Source organism: Balaenoptera ricei, chromosome 1 (genome assembly GCF_028023285.1).
Source record: "Balaenoptera ricei isolate mBalRic1 chromosome 1, mBalRic1.hap2, whole genome shotgun sequence".
Taxonomy (NCBI): domain Eukaryota; kingdom Metazoa; phylum Chordata; class Mammalia; order Artiodactyla; family Balaenopteridae; genus Balaenoptera; species Balaenoptera ricei.
The window spans coordinates 10,281,998-10,294,669 of NC_082639.1; the positions used below are offsets into that span (position 1 = coordinate 10,281,998).

The 12,672-nt window shown below is 42.0% G+C and overlaps 1 protein-coding gene across 5 annotated transcripts in view; it reads left to right on the forward strand.

Annotated features, from left to right (window-relative positions):
* Positions 1 to 678: 678 nt before the first annotated feature.
* Positions 679 to 12,672, forward strand: part of PRDM2 (PR/SET domain 2) — a 119,293-nt gene continuing 107,299 nt past the window's right edge. For 4 of the 5 annotated variants that reach the window (XM_059913689.1, XM_059913698.1, XM_059913715.1 and 1 more), the window contains exon 1: positions 679 to 744. The gene's annotated coding sequence lies outside the window, so the exon portion shown is untranslated. The remainder of the gene's footprint in view (positions 745 to 12,672) is intronic. The other variant, XM_059913752.1, reaches the window with a different exon arrangement.

Consider the following 12,672-nt stretch of genomic DNA (forward strand, 5'->3'; position numbering starts at 1 on the left):
AAGGACAAGGCCAATGTCATGTTTTGTGCTGTAGCCCCAGCACGTAGCACAGTGCTAGACACATGGCGGGCAGGCAAGAAACACTTGTTTGTAATGAATGAGCAAATAAACCCAGCTGCATCCACCCTCTTGGAGCTGGATCTTTTTAGGGGGAGGCTAGACTGGTCCTTTAGGGAAGAGCGAAAAATGGGGTCTGTGTTTACTCATTTGACAGGGATATCGTGATGAACCCATTTTCCTTTGCCCTCCGCCTTTTATTAAAGGCTGTGGGTTCTTGCAGTAACTTTCGATCGCGCAGAATCCCAAGCCTTTGGCGCGGACAGACTGGTGGTGGCGAGCCCCGGCGCTGACCGCTGGGGTCCGCGGGGTCCCCGTGAGGATGGCGCGCGTCGCGGCGCGTGCGGCCCAGGTCGTCGAGCCCGCGAGAACAGAGGTCGGGGCCCCGGGGCGAACACGCCTCTGAACCACGGCGGCCCGGGTACGGGCCCTCGGGGTGTGTGCGGCCCGGGTCTGGGCCCTCCGGCAGCGGCGCGTCGGGGTCTGCTCAGCCGGGGGTCGCGGCCCTAGACTACCGCGCGGGTAGAGCGGGTCCCCGAGGCCGTGCGGCCGGCGCCAACCGACGTCACTTCCGACCGGAGCCAAGATGGCGGCGGCACGGCCGCGGGCTCCTGGGCCGGCGGAGGGGCGGCGGCGGCTCGGGCGGCGGCTCTCGGCGCTGTGAGGCGCGGGGCGCGGCGGGCGCAGGTAAGAGGCGGCCGGGGCGGGTGGCTTCCGGGACGGCGGCGGGCTCGGCGCCGGGACTCCCGTTCCTGCCCGCGAGGAGCGAGGCGGCAGGGGCAACACGCCGGGGACCCGGGCGCGCAGGGCCGGGCGGGCCGGCGGGCGCGCCCCTTCCGAGGTTCCGAGGTTCCGGTGTCCCGCGCCCGCGGGGGCCCCGGAACGAGGCGCGTCCCGCCGGCAGCCCGGTGGCGGTCCGGGGTCAGTCCGTCCCGCGACGAGCACCCCGGCCCGGCCTTGGGGCCCGGCGCCGGGAAGTAGTGGGGTCCGCTTTGTCGCTGTTGGTTTGCCGCGCGCCCCGCGGGGAGGACGCGTGTGGGCTGCGGGGCGGCGGCGCCGGGCGGGCGGCTGCGACTCCAGCGGGACCCCGGGCGCCCGCGGGTCCCAGGGCCGTTCCAATTTCAAGTCGTCTTGCTTCTCTTTTTTGTGTTGCAGCCGAACGTGTCTCTCACACTTGCGTTCTGAATTTGTTTTGTGTCTCGCGTCTTTGTGTTTCCTCAATCCACAAAGTGTGGTTTAAGCCTGGGAGTGTTCTCCCTCGGTAATCCCATCGTAGACCCACCGGTGTTTTTATTTTTAACAGACGTGCAGTTCTCTCTTACTCATTTTGTTACCAAAGATACCCACGAACCTGTTTTTTGATGGTTTCAAGTGAGACACGAAGTAGACCAAACAGGTCAGCGTCTTTCGCACACCTCCGTGGTTGCTCCCGACCCACACGTGAACCGCTGAACCGGGAATAACCCCACATCGACCCGGGAAGCCCACGTTCCCTCAACTACGCAGCTGTAATTTCCCCAGAGAGGACACGCATGCTGGCCCCTCATCTTCCGTTCAGCGTTGCGTTGGGGTTTTGGTTTTATTTCGGAGGTGGAACGCCCTTTGGTGAATCCCAGTTAAGTCTTTAAATCCCTCTAATCAAGACACTAAAATGGTCCTACCCAGAAGGCGATTAAAATGTTTCTTAAAGTTTTTGTTTACTACAGAAAAGCAACCACCGTGTTTAACAAACGGAACCTTTCAGTGATTCTCTTAAGATGCCAGACTTCGTCTCCGTTTGATCAGTTGTGTGCAAGTATTGGGGAAATGTAGGCCTTTAAACGTTGGTTGTTTTTTGTTTTTTGTTTTTAACATGTTATGAAATGTGCTGTACAAATATCGAGGAGGGGGAACTGAGAGACATATCGTATGTTCCTTTTTAGTAGGGTCTTGCTTTTGAGATGGCATGCAGCTGCCCCTTCATTCTCCAGAAACTAACTTACACTCATTTGCCCACATTCTTTTACATGTAGAATCTCAGTGTAGCCTTGAGAGGACCTTTAAAGATCGTCCGACTCCCTCATTTCAAGCGATGGAAACTGAGATTGAAATTCATAGTGGGACTAACATTTGTTCACAGCTTCTGGTATTCCAGGGCTCTTTTTACACATCTTTTTTGGTTTGGTTTAAATAAGTTAATACATTTGAAGTGGTTAGAAAAGTGCCAGGCACGTAATCATAACGCTCAATAGAGGTTCGCTTTTGTTGATTCTGAAGGTGGTTTCTTTCATTGAAAAGTTGGCACATTCACATTGGTTTTTTCTCATTTTGTGGCCAGTTCCTGAAACAATTCGGTATAAATTTGTAATAATGTATTGATATTCGTTTTGTAAGTACAAAATGTAACAAAAGATTCTCACTGTAAGACAATTTGAGAATGGAGAAAAACACAAAGAAGGAATAGAAATCAGCCATTCCCTTCCCACTCCTCAGATAACCACTGTGAACATTTTGGCAGACGTCCTCCCCCTTCCTGTCTCTCTTGGTGTGCATGAGTGTATTTCTTTCCTTGTATATATTTATTCACTTCTATATATTTACGTTTTCTACAGTATTGATATCATATACACTCTTTGTCTTCCCTTATGATATTGTGAGCATATATCCAAGCCACTGAATCTTCTTCAATATGATTTTTAATGGCCATGTCATATATGCACTGGCCATAATTTATTTATCAATTCTGTATTGATCAGTAAGGTTTCTATAGCCTGAGATTTTCTTTTCGTTAAGATTTGTTTAAAAGGTTTTCTATTGTGAATTTTAAAGTTCTGTCATCTTTTAAGATACGTGAGAATGTAAGTTCTGTTTTTTAGCCTCTAAACACGCATTTTTCCTGCCAATGCAGTTTTAAGAAATAGCACTCCATTTCAGCTCCCTTTTATTCTCCTCCCTCAGCCGGGTGTGTGCAGTTACATACATATATCTGCACGAATATTCTTTTGATGATTATTTTACGTTAGATGTTTATTTATTCATGGGACTGTTTCTTTAAGCTGCCCATCTCTTTTCAAGTTCCAGATCTGATTTACAAACCTTTTGAGTCCTGTTAAATCATAGACTTTCCGGGATGGAAAGCACCTTGGGTTATTTACTATTTTCATGTCTTCTGACTTGCTTTTCATGCTATTTTTAATCCCCATGCAGAAGAAAAAAAGCCTGTGGGCTGCACTAGAAAACTCCACAGTGGGGACTGAAAAGGGAGTAGGTGGACAGCTGGGGAAAATTGTCAAGCTTGCGTGGCAGTGTGTAGATCCAGGGAGTTTCCAAATGATGGGGATGTTGCCCGACAAAGACTGCTGCTGACGCTGCTGACGTGTGTCCGGGGCTGTGCCCTTTGCCTGGAGCGCCTCAGTTACGCTGTGCTCCTCCCAGCACTTGGTGAGAGGTCTGGGGTCCTGTTCAGGCTCTTTACTTTTGAAGTTAGTTGTTTATAGTTAGAGCCGATGAAATCATCTGAAGGCAGTACTTAGGTTCCACTAAAGCGGGGTTTCTTGGCCTCAACATGGTTGGCTTTGGGGTTGGGTAATTTGTGTGGGCTGACCTGTACCTTGTAGGATGTTTGGCAGCACCCCTAACCTCTACCCCCCCAGATGCCAGTGGCACCTCCGCCAGGTGTGACAGTCGACAGAGTCTCCAGGCATTACCAGATGTCCGTCCCTTGGGGGGGCAAAATCGCCCCAGTTCGCAGCCACTGCATTAAAGGAAGGTCCATCAGACTGGGTGGTTAAATCATTGAAGCGGTTTATGGGATCTCTGTAGTCACAGAACTGGAAGAATATACTATTCAATGCATGGTTAACCTCAAGTCCCCACTGAAGCCAGGGAATGAACCTACTGTGGAAGTTCTTTCCTGAGTTTGGTTTTATGACCTTGTTGAATGGTCACTTTCAGAAATTTTGCTTTGGCGTCCCTTTCGTGGCAAGAGGTAAAGCAACGCGAGGTAACCTGGAAACTACGGAGGAGTTTTCATGACATAGGATCAGTGTTCCCAGTATGTAGGTTAAATTATTAGGAATTTTAAATAAATTTGCATAGAGTTGATACCTGGTGAATAATTTAAGCTTATGGTCTGTTATACTGAATAACACGGAAAGAATGGTCTTTTCTCCTAGAAAATGAGACTTAGTGAAGCAACCCCTTAAAAACTGATGATAGATGTCTAGTTTTTCTAGAATCTTTTTTTTTTTAAACCACCAGTTCAAGGTTATGCACTGAAAGTGATAAATTTGTCCTGAAGAAATAAAGTTTACTTTTGAAGTGCTTACTAACTTTATTACTTTATAATTTAGAGATAGGTTATTGATCTTTATGGCAAACATGCAACTTCCCCTGGGGAAAAAAAGTATAAGTTGTCAAATCTTTATTTGAATTATTTAAAAGAACAGATAGTATAGACTGAAATTTTATCATGGCATAAGTAATCTTTAATCAGTAGTAATAGTAATAATAATAATAATGAGTAATTTAGAACTTAACAGATAATAAAGCAGAAAGAAAGAGATGTACTCTTGGACCACATTTGGTAATGGGGTGGTTTTCTGAATTACAGAATATCTGAATGTACAGAATCACATTCATGCACTGGGATGAATGCATGTGTCATTTAAATATTCTTTCTTAAAGAGAATGCCTTTCATTCCCCACCCTGGCTTCCCTGAAGCATGTATTAGAGTTATTGTATGTAATAAATCTGGTTCATTTGGAGTGAATTATACTTATAATATTTTTCTCAGTACTATATAATATTTATTCTTAGGGTCTTGGTTCACGTCATCTACTCTGTTTTCATTTATTAGTCCTTTGGAACATGCAATAAAGGAGGTTTCACTGAATACTTATATATTTGCCAGCCATTTTGGTGAAAAACGTATTTTGTAGCTCTTGCAATAAATCATATGATAGGCTTTGCTTTGGAAGAGCTAAATTACTTCTTGGCACAGTTTGCCTGAAATGTGGAAAGCTAAGTGCAACTGTTAGTTTGATTACGGTGGACAGCCTGTCTGGAAATTGGCGAAACTTACAGATTTTACATGTGCGTATGAGTAGTTCCACTAAGACTTCATTAAACTCTGGTGGGAAAATTCTGTGGCATTTTCAAATAATTTAAATGATGCCATCAATGTTTGAAAAGAATTATGAGAATCACCAAACCCTTATATACCAGTATGAATTCTGCACATTTCATAAGACCTTATTAAGGCAGTGTAAATTAGGCATAAATTGGAGTATCAGTATAAAAACGAGATTCTAAATGTTTCCCATTCCGTGAGTCTTATTTTAGGGACTTTGCCGTAACTCTGAAAGGCCTAATTTTGAAGTACATCTAAAAGTAGGAATTTTAAAAAGAAGGACTCTTGGGATGAATTTAGATTCTTCATTGTGAAGCTCTGTTACCTCTGTTAGAGGTTATTGAGCAGGTCAGGTCACTTGTTTTGGGAGATAAATATTGTATCAGTGCAATTCCCTGGTAATTTATTTGAGCGCTACCTCGATATACAGGGTAAACCATCTCACAGATCAAGCGCAGGGACTTCGTTGTTTCTGGCAGTGGTAGGGGTAGGACAGTCATCCTCTCTCTCTTCTTCCTGTTTGAAAAGTGTGGACAGTGATTACTTCTGTCCTTTCCTGGGATGTTTTAAGAAGAATAGGTGAATATGTGAGCAATTTGAGATACTTTAGGTTCTTCAGAAACATTAATAGCGTTTTTCTTAGATACCTGTTTAATGTAATAGGTATTGAGGGATAACATGGCACAGTTATTTTCAAGAGAAACATTTCCAAGTTACCTCTGAGTCCTAAAGGTTTTTGGCCTATCCCACCCTCCCCCTGCTGAACGTGGTGGAGGGGCGACTCTTTTTCCTAGTTTTTCCCACGCCTTGCACCAAGCCCATTCCTTCATCTTCTCTTCTCTCTGGATATTTTTTCTCTTGGCGATTTCCTCTGTCCCTAGGCACCCCCTTGTGGCTGAAGACTTCTCAATCTCTGTCCCCCACCTTGAAGGCAGTCTGTGGTGGGACTTTTTTTCCCTGTTTGATGGACGCAGCTTCCCCTGAATGTCTGGCCTCTCCTCAGAGTCTCTAAAATGGAGCTCACCACCTTCCACTTAAATACCATCCCTACTGCTGGCTGCCCTGTCTTTAAAATATACACATTCTTCTTGTCAGTCACATTCCAGATTTTGAACTCATCTTCACCATCTCTTTTTACCTCCTGTTCAGTTAGAAAACACATTCTGTTCATTCTTCCTCTGCAGGGCTAGTCATATTTTTTGTTTCTTTTCAGCTATCATCTGTGTTTCAAACCTTTATCGCTCATCATCCAGATTCTTAACCGGCTTGCCTGGCCCCAGTCTTTCTGGCTGCCCTTTCGTCTCCTGCCTCCTCACTCTTTCCTATCAATTTAACCTTCCTAAACTGTTAGGCATTGCTTTGTTTGTGACCCTTCTCAGTCAGAAACTCCTCTGGGGCACGTTGCCCACCCCAGGTGGCCGAAGCTGCCTTGCTGATGGGCAGTTCTGAAAGCAGGCTCTTTCCCTGGCCGCCTGCCTGCGTACGTTCACCGGCTCTGCTTTTAAGTAATCCCTCTTCCGTCTTTCTCTGAAGACCCTCAGGGCCTGTGGAGTGGGTCAGGAGGGAGGCTGGTGGATAATAACTCCTCCCTCACTACCTGGGGAACGTTACCCACAGGCCAAGTTTACTTTTAACCTGGCACTTAAACGCCCCTGGAACTATCCCATGTAGCCTATCACTGCTCTGCACACGCCCTTACTTGAGTGGCACTGGCTGGCTTACTATAGCGGATGGCACCGAGGGCTTGTCTCTCATCCTCTGTATCGTACGTGGGGGGCGGGCATTCCTCTTTACCTTGCAAAGAGAACCACGAATAATTTATTCTGAGGAAGCATCCTTCCCTTTAAACAATAAAAATTCATGTGTGTGCAGAGCTTCTTAAACTATAGAGCAGTACACAGACATTGCTCTGCAAACAGTAGGTGTTGCTGTTATTTTAAAATGCTCTTGAGAACAGGAATAGTTACATATTTAGAGGATAGACTCCAAACCTCAGTTTTATTTAAAGGAGAAGAGTCACTCCCTACCAAAATAATAATAAACTCTTGGGAGAAGACCCCTAGAATCTTGTGGTGATTGTGAGCCCGGCATCTTAGTGAAATATAGTTTAAGTTGTCACTTTATCTGGTGTAACTTGTGATTTTGCTCTATGTTATTCACTTACGAATTTCGGAAGCCTCCTTGTCATTTATGTGTAGTTTGTGTAGGGTGAGTTTTCCTATGTATTTTATCGTGTAGGAAAAACCAAAAGAGCTCCGAGCAGCCACTTGTAAGGTGACTGTATTAATGCTCAGAAAGTGAGAAAGTGCATACTTGAGAGCCGGGACAAGAGCCTCACGTTACTGAAGGCTTCCCTTTTAAAGGAGATTCAGAAGTATTTTGGGGGTTCTTGAAAATCTATCAATTTTAAATGTTTAATCACATAAGTAACATCTGCTTTGGCAACTCCAGTAGAAGAAAAATAACTCAAAGGGGTGACCGTTGAGAACTCAATTTATTTTGGGAATTGTGAAGTGAACTATCATGGGGCATCTTGCTTTTAGAAAATTTGTGTTTGATTTGGAAGCTTGGCATTTGAGTGTTAGGAAAGAATCGACTTAATTTTCCTTTTATAATAATTTAAAGTTTTTACACATCTAACATAGGGAAAATGTTAGAAAAGTATCATTTCATAGGAACTTCTTTGAGTTTAATGCTGTTTTGTAGATTATACAGTCAACAGTTGGTTCAGCTGTCCTTTTCTGGGGAGAGATGGGAGTTGTGATAATGATCTTGAATCTGTGCAGTTCTCATCAGACAGCAGGGACTGGCTGGAAAGATGGAAAAATGGAAAGCATTTGTAGAATTATTGTAGAAACCCTAAACAAAACCTGAAATTTTTGATGTAATAAATTAAACGTTCAGTGTAATATAATGACATAGATGTATATATTTAGTCAAAAGAATAGGGAGAGCGTGTAATAGTAGCCATCCATAAGATCACCAGGTAAATGATAAATAATCAGCAATTGCTATACATTTATTGCTAAGCTAGCTCTTTATTAGTGGATGCTTGGAGCAGTGTTTTTTGAAAAATGTTCTTTTAATTTTTTTTTTTTTTCAAGTGAAGGAGAGATATTCTAGGGGAAGAAAAAAACCCTAAAGTGCCATAATCTAAATTTGGATTTACAGTACTCTCCTAGTTTATCTGCTGGTCTCTTATTTAACATTCTACTGTGGTGTTGTTTAACTTAGATGTTTCAAACAAAAATTCTAATCAACCTTGTCTCACTGGAGCTCTGTGGCTCTGAAGCCATTCAAAACAGCGGACCTTCTGGTTTTCCACTCAGTTCTGTGGAAACTGTGTTGTCAATATCGAATTCTCTCACCTGGAGTAAATTCTCTAAACTCTGCTTCCTTATTTAGGTTGGTGTCAGGACACTGCTCTATGAATTTGGGGAATCAGGCTCTGGGATATTTGTCTGTGGTATTCTGGGCCTCATTGAGGAAACCAGTTTATTGAAATGGGAGAAATCACTGGTTTATTTGTGAGCATCCTGTTGTCTTTGTATCTCTTAATATACACTTTAGGTGGGGAAATTCCTCTGTGTGATATGCTTTGTTATACCATTGCCTTTTGCCTTGGGTGGAAATCATTCTAGAGGGTAAGAAACACGAGCCGTTTAAAGCAGTAAGAGTTCATAATTCTCTGATTTACCAAAGAATGACCAAATCTTTGCCGTATTCTCAGTCTCTTTACACACACACACACACACACACACACACACAGACTCCTTATGCTGAAAATGATAAACATACCAGTTTTGATTTTTTCCACTTTAGCTTATTTAATTTGGTGATATAGTCTGCTTTTTAAAAGGAAAGTTGGGGGTATATTTTTCAGTGTGAAACTGGATGTTCTGGATGATTATTCTTGTGAAATTTATATATTATTTCAGAAAAGGAAAATGAATGATTTTTTCACTTAGCAAATTCCTAGGCAGATTCAGTATTTATGAATTATGTGCTTTTGCTTAATCCAACGAATAGATGCTAAAAGTTTTCATATTGATAGCTAGAGTTTATAGATTGTAACTTGGTGATTCCATTCTTCTGGTAGGAATTATGAATGGTAGTTTTTTATAGTGAGTACATCAGCTGTGTTTGTTAATAAAAACTGCGTTTGAGAAGTTGGCGTGATTTAGATATTTTGATTATTTTTCTAGAAGTTTCTGGATTGCAAGAATCTTTTGGTTGAGAAAGCTGAGATCAGCATTAAACACTGTAAATCTACCAGTGTTAAGCACTGTAAATCTACTCCGCAAAAAGCTTAATCATCTCTGTGTTTACTACAATGATATTCATTTACCATGAGAGATCTACTTTATGTAGTGATTAGTTTTAGAATAATTTTTCTTCTGTAGGTCATAAACTTTCCAAGACTCCTTTTACAAAGTGATATTTTTAAAACTTTTTTTTTGGCATCTAGTTCATTTTTCAGTGTATTTATGATTTAAAAAATTTTGATACAGTCATGCTAGTTCTCTTATTTCTGTTTTACTCTTTGTCCGTAAGCTATGTGTTGCTTCCTGAATCTTAAAAGTTAGTTTCTTCTGAGTCTTGATGTTACAATGTGGGATTTTTTTGTAATCTAAGAGAATAATTATAATATTAGTGACCTCTAAGTGAATGTTGCAAATTTGATTATCTTCCAAATAGCCCAAAAGGTCTAAACTGATTCAAAAAAATAATTGTAAAGTAATTATCAGTAACTTATAGGTGAATATGCGAATCAAATAATTATTTTCCTAATTCTTTCCCTTTCCTCCCAGACTTAAACTAATCTTAAAGAATCTGCTATTGCTTTTTCTTTAAAGGCTTTTCATATAGTTTTGTAGGCTTCACAAGTCTGCAAAGGACAGATACGACAGGTTGACGTGTTAGACGTATTGCATTAATGTTAGTTTGTGTCTATCTTTTTTTTAATCTGCCTTATCTCAGAGGATGGGTGATAGAGGTATGGCTGGGGCTGCAGAGCCAGTCTGACCCTGGGACTGCATATTTCTATGGGGTTTCCTGCATATTTCTAGATTTTTCTGGTCTCTGGCCTCCATGTCAGATGACAGCAGCTTAACAGTTACTGAGGTTGTCTTGACTTTCTAAGGGACTGGCATTTAATAAAGACCCTAATTATTTTATTGTTGCTGTATTCATACTGATCATGTATAATCAAATCATCTTTACGATATTATTAAGCTAAATATTTGTAATGAAGATTTGCCCTAGAAATTGAAAGCAGTATCTTGAAAAGTTAAGTACGTGTATATTATTAAAACCTTGGATCTGTAAAATCAAGATCAAGCTCTTAGTTTTGTAAGAGTGTATGCTGTTAGTAAAGTATAGTTGGTGATAGAAATTCACATGCTCTAAATTTGTATATCTGTCTAATATACTTTATCTGAAAAACGTCAACAGGTAGAATAGAAGGGAAATGTAGACATACTAAAGAAGATTTGGTCAGGCATAGAAATCCAAAAAAGAAACTAAGACAGAATCCAGGGTCAGAGAAGTCCTAGGGATTTTAAGATTTTCGTTATTTACCATTGGAAAACTGAAGGCACTTAATTATTAAGCATTTTTTAAAGTTTGATAGAATTATTAAGTTTCGGTGATAGGTGTGGAAAGATTTCTCTCTGCTTCTACACTGATAGAATTGATACTTCAAGTTCTCACTTTTGATAAAACTTAGACCTTGAGATATCTGAGTTAGATAAGGGGGTACATAAATCAATGCTATTGAAGTCAACACTGAATATGAAAGGTACGTAGAACTGCCACGCACTTCCACAGGGGTTTTGCAATCCTGGAGGAATCTTAAGGAAGTTATTCCAATGACAATGTTTAGAATCTATAGTTGCTCTAAAATATATTATCATATTGTAGCTAGCTAGTACATGATTACTACAGTTCAGAGGTTCTCCACTGGGAGGGTATCTGGGGATGTGTGTAGGTATTTTTGGTTGTCAGAATGCTCGGAGGGACTGCTGGCATTGATTACGCAGGGCAGTGCTGAGTGGCCTTAATGGAAGGGACGGTCCTGCACAAGAGCTCTCCAGCTCAAAATGCAGTGGTCCTCTGTTGAGAGAGACTGCTAAAATCTCAGTTCTTTTCTTGTAACATCCCTTGTTTTTAGTATAGTTTAATAAATTTAATTTAAAATATCATTTGAGAAGTCAGTGTCAGATTTGCATTGTTTTTGATTATTGTAAAATATTTTAGATATATAATTTGACAGTGTTGTGAGTCAAGAGGGAGAAAGAAAACAAAATGAGGGTCTGGTTTTTAGCAATTAGGATTAGAAGTGATGGAGAGGAGGCTCTAAGCATACAGGCTCATTGTGAACCCTTAAAGAAAGAGGTGTTAAGATCCTCTAGTCTGGAAAGAAATGATGGGTGCATTCCTATTTGGACAGAGAGGGAACAGACAGTGTAGAAAGTCAGAGAGAAGATTATTAATATCTGAATTATATTGTAACTTTTTTATTAAGAAAAAGATTCATTGAGATAAATGAAAGACTAAGATGTTTCCAGTACTTTAATATTTTAGTTATTCATTTTTAGATGTCACGGTATCTAAGTGGTTTGGTTTGTGCCTGTGAGCCAGCAACTACAAAACGGGAGGAAAAGGAAGGGAAGATGTTTTAAATAAAGAGGGAAAAACAGATGAAAAGCAGATGGAAAGAAGGAGGCAGCATCTCAGAAAATGGCAGCTCCATTCTTCCATGTCCTTAGGATAAAAACCCTGGTGTCATCCTTCACTTCCTTTCTTTTTTTCATACATAATATCGAATCTGGCAGCAAATCCTGGGGACTCTATTTTAGAAATAGATCCAGGATCCAATGACTTCTCATATCTCCTCTGCTACCTGGGCCAAGGCACTATCATCTCTTGCCTATATTGGGGCATTAGCCTCCTAAGAGGTCTGCTTGCTTCCACCCTACCCCCTTACAGTCTCTTTTTAAATCTAAGTTACACTAGGTCACTTCTGCCACCTTAAGCCTCCCAGTGGCTTTCCATCTCTGGTTGGAAAAGCTATAGCCATTCTGGTGAACAGCGCTTACCTTGCAAAGCCTGTGCTTAAATCTGCCTCCCCTGTTCCCCTCTCCGCCCTGTACCATCACCTCCTGCACTAGGCCTCTCGTCTACTGTGTACAGTCTTACTCCCTTATGATGCTCCTCCCGCATCCCTTCCTGACTCTCAGCTCTTCTCCTTCCAGCTTTTAGCAGGTGTCCCTTCTCAGTGAGGCCTTCTCTGACCATACTGATGGATTCACAGGCAATGAGATAGAGACAGTTTATAACCCCTGTCTCCCTGTCCTTCCTCTCCACGTGCCTCTCCGTTTTTCTCTAAAGCACTTTCATTATCTGACTTACTGCACATTTTACTTGCTTATTTGTTTCCTGTGGTCTCCTTCCTGAGAGGGCAGGGATCCGTGTGCTCACTGTTCAAAAGCAGAGCCTGGCA